Source organism: Acyrthosiphon pisum, chromosome A2, assembly GCF_005508785.2.
Source record: "Acyrthosiphon pisum isolate AL4f chromosome A2, pea_aphid_22Mar2018_4r6ur, whole genome shotgun sequence".
NCBI classification, from domain to species: Eukaryota; Metazoa; Arthropoda; class Insecta; order Hemiptera; family Aphididae; genus Acyrthosiphon; species Acyrthosiphon pisum.
In genome coordinates, this window is record NC_042495.1 from 73,475,930 (window position 1) to 73,485,991 (window position 10,062).

Here is a 10,062-nt window from a genome sequence, read left to right on the forward strand (position 1 = left end):
AAAAAATTTAAAAAAAAATAATCGAAAGTTATGAAATTATATTAATTTATCGGCAATTTTTCTGCCGATTTCATGTAATCGGCAATTTCACAAATTCGGCGTAACATATACACTTGATAATTTTTTGAAAGACTATTTTTCAGCTCAGGAATATTCCTACAATTATTTTAAACTTAAATTTAAAGGGGGGTTTCCGTTAGAAAGTTGCATCTGGTTGATTATTGAGCCGAGTAAAAAATTAAGCTATTTGAATTGATATTGAGCCAACAAAAAGTTAAAGTAAAACGAAGAAACAAAATTGCATTATAAAAAAAAACTCGTGTAATGTACAGAAAAGCCCGGTAGTAATATAATTATAAGTTACAATTGTTTTAGTAGTATTAAATTTCAATAGCATAATATTTTTACTGAGAGTAAAACGATCAAAATATGCTTATATCTAGTTAATTCCTCGCGATTCCCACAACTTTCATAACACCTTTAAAAACTATTTAATTAGTTACACGCAGGTACGTCAGATTATATATTTTGCAAAATAATAAAATTGAGATAAGTTCAGAATATCATTCATGTCATTAAATGTCGATAACTAACTTTAAATTAAATTAAATATCATCAGCTTAGAATTTTTGCACAGTTCAAGTTAAGAACTTGTTAAGAATTCACTCCGATATACATTTAATTAGATTATTTTACAATAAATAACTATACCTGAAATTCCTTTCAACATAATAATAATAATATACTTTGGGTCTAAAACCCAAATTAGAATTTCCCCTATAGTTTGTACTTAAAACACAGTGATCTATAAACACTTTACAAATACTTTAATTGCCAAAGTTTGTTCATACTCGTTGCATGCACTGGGTTGGAAATTGATGCTCACCGAACACATTTGTGTAGAATGCTTTAAAAGTACCGGAGCTTTCTCTATTTGTTACATTTTATAAAATATGTTTAATTATTTAGTGCACAGCGTAATAATAGGATATATTGTAATGTGACTAATAAGCTATCATAATTAGATACAAATTATTGTAAGCAGTGGCGTGACGAAGGACTTTATATTTTTAGCCACGTGCTTCAGCTTAAAAGGTGGTGGGTGTCCTGGAGACTAGGGGCATTTCACATAATATAGTAAATAATTTATTAAGTACACACTAAGTGTTAAGACTAAGCCAATCATTCAGCTACCATTTACAGCTACCATTAACGTAAGTACGTAGGTAGTTATTTATATATAAGTATTTATAATTACTAATATACATTGTGGTGCCTCATAAGTTAATGAAGTTCGCCACGTCACTGATTGTAAGTATCAGTTTTCTGGTATAATGTTATTAATTCAAACTTATCCAATTCCTAAGATAAAATCGTATACTTTCATTACCTAAACAATAATTCATTGTTTATATTTATACAAAACTCGCTCTACACATATTACTAAATGTTTATTTTCGAAGTTATAGTATTGTATAAACAAAATGTTTATTGAAACATAATTATATGGTATAAATAATCTAATATATCCCATTATACCTTTAATAAGAGTTATTTGTATCATAATCATAACTACTATGCAATATGCATTTCAGTATAAAATATTATTAAGGTATAAATTCAAATTTCAAATGACAATTAACAACTATTATATACGTATATTGTATATATGTCCTAAAATTTAATATTTTACACAAAATATGGACAATGTTATACAGTTTATGATAAATAGGAATACAATAACAGTTTACTTACTACATATCTACCAATATTATCTAATTGTAACATTACACTTATAGGCATCGGAATATGAGATAATAATATGCACTCATATTTTACTAATCAACTTATTGTACAAAAAGTTATAAATGTAGGTATAATTTATTAATATATAATGAAATATGCTATTGCCCATAAATGATTAATTCGTTTTTATCTATAACTTTTAAGACATATATTATTACAATATTTCATAAATGTAACAATGCATTTTATAAAATTAGGCTATTTAAAAGCCGAAAGAAAACCAAAAATATATACCAAGGCAGTGACATAACATTAATTTCTGTCTTAACGATCTCGGATTCGCGAACCTTGAAAACGTTATTAGCTTTTTTGGATTGTTTTACTGTATTTTTACTTATTTGTAGTGTACACCGAGTAAGGTCAGCTATTAGAACAGTCACACATTTATTTTGGTCACACAGTTGTAGTTAGTTTTTTTGTTTATAATTTGTGCATCATCGTGTCTCTGTGCGTGTGTTGTCGGGAACAGACGCAAGAACTCTCGATGTGAATAGATATGATTCTATATAGAATGGTTGTGATATAAGTCAGAGTCGAAAACTACTGAATCGATTTTGACGAACAATATTGTGTCCTTAGGTATACTGGTAGGCAGTAAGGTTTAAAGAGTAGTTTGATCCATGTTCGATAGGTATATAATAACATAAAATTGTTCATTGATGCAGTTTTTCAGCGTGAATTAGAAAATGTATATCTCATATTTTAACTGCCACAAATCTATAGTATCGGCATTAATATCGATCGTTCTTAAACAACAGGAACGAATTTACAAATTTAAATAATAATAAAATTGTTGCTTAAGTTTGTCTTCACAGTATAATATATAACTCGTTTCACCCGAAAAGCCTTTACAGAATTTTAGATGTTTACACATTACACAAATTTTCCTTCGGTATTAGCTGGCTCACAACTTTTATTTTTAATTGTGATTGTCATAATAATATTATCATAATATAAGTGATGAGTGGATTTGAATGCTTGATCTATGCAATTTGTATATTCATTCTAAATAAAATAAATCTGTACTTATTAAAAAAAAAAAAACGTAGAGCGCTACTTGATATTTTCTCAGCTGCACAGAAAACTTTGAATCATAGAAGGTAGGCAATCTTACAAAAAAACCGATTACGAAACAAAAGTTTTACTTATCCTGATTTAGCGGGTCCGTTTTTTTTTTTTCTGTTGATTGATATAATTTGGCAACGTAATTTATATTGTGCATCGGTTGCTAGTTACCTACGCAAAATTATAACGTTTTAACATTACAAAGAATAATATATCATACAATTATGAAAAAAAAAGTTGTACCCAGCCATAAAACACATCTACATTAAAATGATTTACAGCATTCCTGTACATTTAGTCTGTGATTTTTATCTTCATCGGCCAGGTGGAAGTCGGGTTGTGCCATGCAGGGTGGGCCACCTTGCCATCAAAGCATCATAATGAAAGCCAGTAGTTTCTTAACAAAAGTACATCTAATCTTTATGTATAATTTACAAATTTGTATTTGACTTGGAATGGAAATATGTTGTTTGTTAATTCCTCAATGAAACCTAACTTGAGAAGTTTGTGATATATTTAATAGGTAGTTCAACGCAGGCCACAGGGTGAAATTACTAAAAATATGTGACCCACACTTTGTAAAATAATTTGTTTTTTAATAATATTACACCATTACGTGAAATCTAAAATTTTTTTTTAATCTTTAATTCTGATGTTTTTGATGCCGTCTGGTTTATATATACATTTCAACATATTGGTACCTACTATAAAAAAAACAAGTTAGGTTAAACATATTAGATACTATATAATATTATAATAAGTTGTATGGACTGACGGGGTCCAATAACTTAGCAGTATAGCAATTAAATTATGTTAATTGTTGTATGGAATAGTTATTTTTTTAAAACCTATATGTTCAATCATTGAGTGTTTATGATTTATTGAATAAGAAAAACGAAAACGTTCACATCGTCATTTTATTATGAAATAATGTAAACTGTCAGATCATTAATTATTATTAATAATAACGTTAATACATATTTTAAATATATATTCATATTTGCGTATTATGAATAGGTTATATGAATTATGTGTTTTTGACTTATCGTAGAAAAAAATCATCTATATATTCCTCGCACGATATTTCATATCAATGATTTTAATGAGTTTGTACTTGAAACTATAAAATTTTTACACAGTTTTCCGCTTCTAGAAAGTGCACTGACTAAAATTATAATATTAAAAACAAGATTTTAGGTGCCTTTTTCATAAGTGTTCGGTAGTAATTATATAAAAATGTATGAATAATAATATCACAACACTATATATAAATGTACATTTCAGTACTTCGTTGTACAAACACGAAACGTATTTTACCCAAGTATACAAGCAGCTGATATGAAATTTATATCAAAATTTGACTCACAGTTTACAATAACATTACGGAAGTTGTGTTTTCGAGGATATCAGGCTAGCTCTGCCTCGCCATAATCGATAATGCCGCGCGGAGAGTTTATGACATTATTTTGTGATTGCAATAAACGGCTGCCACCGTTGTACGTATTTTATCGCTGTGTACGATGTAGCAGGATTTATAATACTCTCTAGTCACTGTGACGACATATAAGAAACATAATGATACGGACAAAATTTAAAATATTGTGTACTTTATGCACTGCCATTGCTGTCAGGATTCATAATATTATTTTCCCCTCGCGACCGATGACTGATTGCCATTATCCACACGCAAGTTATCATCGACATACGTGATTTTTTTTACTTACCGAAAACAACACGTTCTGAAAAACGTATAAATCGATATAATTCCAATGCATGATGTAGGTACTTACTCATGAAAACAAAAAACTAGATATTGGATTATTGAACACTAGAAAATAATACAAAAACGAACCGAGTGTACACCTATAAGTCAGTGATTCTCAACCGAAATGCCGCGCATATCGATTAGGGGTGTCACGAAATGATTGAATATAATATGAACATAATATATATAAGTATATGGCATACACATATTTTACGCAGACTTTAAAACTGTGGAATTTCTTTAATAAATGTTTATAAAATGGAGAGTATTATAAATTAATTTTGTTTATTGTTCGATTCATTTTAATGTTGATATTGGTTTGCAATTGCTAACGTATCAACACAATTATTATTGTCCTACCATTAATTTACAATAAAATAAAATAATTTTTGAATGATTTTGTGGTAAGATAGAGTGCCCAGGAATTTTGAGAAAACCCTTGGTAAAAAAAAAAGTTTGAAAACCCCTGTTATAGTTAGGTACACGTTGGTTATGGCTTTAGTTATAGTTTTGAGTGGTCCATTTAAGTGGATATATTAAAGGTTAGATTATTGTAAACAATTTAAAAGCCATTATTATCACATTTTAAAAACGGTTCTGGGCAGAGCTGATTTTATTTTACGAAAGTAACTGACAAACATTTTCTTATATGAAATGCTACATTTACGTTCAACTCAAATCTGAAGTGCTTTCCAGCAATAAAACGTATTGAACTAGAATTAATAAAGGTTGAATAACTTACCGTCCCGCTTTATGGACAATTTTACTCTTCCTCTACATACTAGTAAAACGGTAATACGTAATATTATGATATTAATAATATACAATTATCTTTATTTTACCAGCTTGTTTTTTTAATTTATACTAAATCTATGACAAACACAGATATTTATAAAATACTTAATTACCATAAGGTGATTTTGGATATTAAATATTAATATAATATGAATGCATCGCCATTGATGGATGAAATAATGACAATAACATTAAATACACGTCAAGAATAATTGTAGTGTTTATAACATTAGTATATTACTTTCTCTTTTATTTAGACACCTACCAATATGTTTCTTATGTTTGAAAAGTATTGTTCATTCTTTCCCGTTTTTGACAAAATAGTAATACTTTATATTGTTTAGGTATATAATAAAAACCATACCTACTAGTGTAGTAAATATTAACAGAAGTTATGAAATATTGTTATGATTCATTATTTGTAATATCTACCTAGGTAAGCCATCAAAAGAATATAGATGACGCCATGCAAAATTGCCATCATTTATTAATAGCATCATGGTAATTTGACCATTAGTTTATTCAATAATTATTTATTTCAAAATTCTTAGAAACTCTATAAACTAATAAATATTTATAATTACTTTTAATAAATTAATATCACAATAATAATAATAACACTAAATAATAATTAATAAATGTATTGGAAGTGTTGGTACTTTAATAAACCCAATAATAGTGATAACTATAGTAGGTATAGTATTTTACAATTACAGTAAATAGAAAGTTGATGAATTCAAAGTACCATCTATATTCCGATTTATGATTTATGAAATAACCTATAGACGTGTATTAAGAAGTTAACACTCCAAAAAAATAGATAAAAACAAGGTTGTAAAACTAATAAATAACACAATTTTACGTTCTACCAAGAATTTAAAAATTAGATTTTATAGTAGGCAGATAAAATAAATACCTTCGTCTGTATATATAGAATAAATCAGTTACGACCAAAAGTCAGTTAAGCTGGTGTCTATTAAAATCTATTTTTATTTTTTTTTTCGAAAAAGAGAAGCATATGTTTAAAAATATAATTATATTCAACTTTATCTAAAGACGTAAAGACATATAATTTTTATTAGAATATAAAATAATATACGAAGATTATTGTGATGATGTTACTAAAATCATAGGTGTGATTAATTTTTGATTTGATAACTTAATAACTATATATTTATATATGCTTGTGTGTAATTCATAATTGGTTATTATAGATTTTTATAGACATGGTGTAGCGATTTGATGTGTATCCAATAAAATACTTTTTCAAATAACTAAATAGATATTGCAACAGCTATCATCAAGTCAAATTATCTTCGGTAAAGATAAACAAAATACATTATAAACGTTTATTTTGAATTTAATTTAATAGCCGAATAATCTACAGACACAAGCCGAAGATTATTGTGTCAAAGAGACAAAGACACATATTAATATATCGATAATAACCAACCTTGTCTAGATATTTTTCTGTTTGTTTTGAGGATGTAATATAATATCATATGCTATATTTTTCTAAATTGTATATTGACTTTATTTGTTTACCCTTTTTAAATGTTTGCTGGTGAATATACTACCAATTTTTGATTTTTAAAATGTAACCTATAAAGTACCTATAAAGATTATACATTTTGGAAAAATTAGAATTCACTATTAACAGAATCACCGGACACCTCTCATATTATGCCATGTGACCTTAATACTAGTTTTCCAATTTTTGGTGACTAAAATATTGTCCATAATATTTAAATTATTGACTTTAATAATAACACGTGCGTTAGTTGTGGCTAACGTGGAAACGCTTATCTCATTAATACACTATCGATTAAAATATGTATCCTATTTTTCAAGAGTACCTCGATGAATGAAAATTGAATTTTGTATGAATAAATTATGAATTGTATGTGTTATGTGTACACAGTTTAGATGCGGAGATGATGCACAGGATACCCCGCAACATTTTGGTCCACAAATCTTATCTAAACTGTAAATACTTAATTACTTATAAGTTATGACTTATGACTAATTAATTTATCTTATACAATTTGATATTTTATACTTTCAAATCCTTCAAATATTATTCTGATTTGAAATATGAATTTTAAAATGCATGATATTTTCATCCATAAAATTAAAAACTTAAAAAAGATCGTTATTATTCGTTGAAATATGTAATACTTTTCCAGAATTTCAACTCAACCGAAAAAAATGTATTAACATTTAAAATTTCTATAAAAATCTGAAAACGGGTAAAATTTAATGATAAATAGGAAATGGTAATATAAAAATCCATTAATTATTTAATGTATATAAGATTATAAATTTTTTATTTACACCAAAAAACTTACCCAATCGATTTAGTAAGAAAACAGGTTTTGTATAAAAATTCCCATTTTTCCTTATATTATTTTACTAACAACTGGAAAACCATTACATTTACAGATTTAAATCAATATTACTAATACATTATATTACTTTATCCACACAATAAATTAAAATTAAAATATAAATGGAAAATTGCACATTTTATTTTAAATTCTGAAATATTTTTTAAATGTATTGGTTTTATAATAGTATACCCTTCTTTTGGAGACAAGGAACACTCCCAAAGTTGCATGTATAGTTAATCGATTGGAAATATTGAACACAGATGGTACTTTAGATTCCAGAAATTCACAAAAAAAAATACCAAAAGCTAAAATACACGAAAACTTTTGAATTTAGTATTTACGCTGCAACCATTTTACAAGATCGATTTTGGTTGTTTACGTATAATTTATAATAATTATCTGTATACCGGTCAATGCTCTCGAGTTATTTGATTTAGTGTTTTGTAGAAAAAATATTATTAAAACATTATGTTATAAATAATTTAATATAATTTTATTTTTTCTGTTTTTTTTTTTATATGTACTGAATACTATTGAATACATTTGTATGTATCAGTGATTATTGCTTATGTATAGTTTTCGTAACTTATAACATCATTATATAATATATAATTAATATAAATATTTAAATTGTATTCTGTTAGGACGCATAATATTAAAATTTCCTTTGTTTTAAAGATAATATATACGATAAGAATAATATAAGTACGCAATTTTACAGTGACATTGAAATAATTGTGAGAAAAAGACACCCAGTAGTGGGATTTCATGGTGCAATTTTTTTTTTTTATCAACCAGTTAAAACTAAATTTTTATGTTAATTAATCAAAATTGAATATCACTGAAAAATGTATTGAACACAGTAGTTTAGAAATATAAACCCAGATAGGATATAATTATAAAAGTATCTGCATTTTATAACTTATTATATTCGTATGGAATCGTAAAAATATCTGAAAATAATTATTAAAATTGTCTTTGTTTCTTTTATATAATATGTAAATACTATAATAAAATACATTCGTTGAATATTATGTTTATAACATCTTCAAGTTATTTAATTTTAAATATATATTTTTGATATATAAATAATATTGTTATTATTATTATTATTATTATTATTATTATTATGTGATTGGTACATAATATGGTAGACTAAACATTTTGATAAATAGTTATGTTGTAAAACAACATTAATAGCTTTGGAAAACATTTTTTTTTTAGAATATTTTAAATTTGGAATTATTTTAATATTATAAAATGATAGGAATATATTATTACGATTAAGTCATTTTAATCCAAGGTTGCACGTGTAATATTAATAATAAAATATTTATTAGACATATACATAAATAAAAAACTGAACAATAGTGGTAGGCTTATTTTTCTATTTTTAAGATTAGAGAAAATAGAAAGCTTATGAATTAAAAGTACCATCTTAATTTCTATATTGAAGAATGTAAAAAAAAGTTACCTCAAAATAAAAAATAAGACAGTATCATATTCAATTAATTTTTAGTAAACTAAACAATCCTTTTCCTTATAAAATGATTTATCATTTCGTTCAAATTCAAAAAAATTGCCCAAGTTGACCATCTAATTTCTATACACTGAATATTTTATTACAGTTACTATTAATGTTGTTAATCTGTGTACGAATAAAATATTATGCTCTTATCAGTTATCACTTCTTAGATAGTGTATCGTGTAGGTTATTATATATAGGTATAATAACGTAAATCATAATAAAATATTAACCAACAAAAGGAATTTCGTACAAACGAACAATGGTATAGCAAAAATGGATATTTGAACAATTATAGAATTTTAAATTGCTATAACTAATTTACTTAACAGGAAGATACATCAATATGTAAACGTTTTTTAGTTTAAGATACTTTAAAATATATATGAATAATTGTTTATTAATTATATTGTTTCATTCTCAAAGGTATAACATATTAGTAGATTTTACTTATTATATTATTATCATATAAAGTACATCGTAATCAATCTATTTTACATGTTTCCACTACTCATTGACACAAGTCATGAAACATCGTTACTTAGTAAATATAGGTATATATTTTTTCAAATTAAAATCGAAAATTATGTTTCGTGCCTGACATATTTCAGCGTCGATGTATGGCATTAAATTATATCTATTATTTTAGGGAAGGGGTTCTGAATGAACAATTTTCACGAGAACCAATATCTGTATAGAAACCTGCGTTTAGTAGT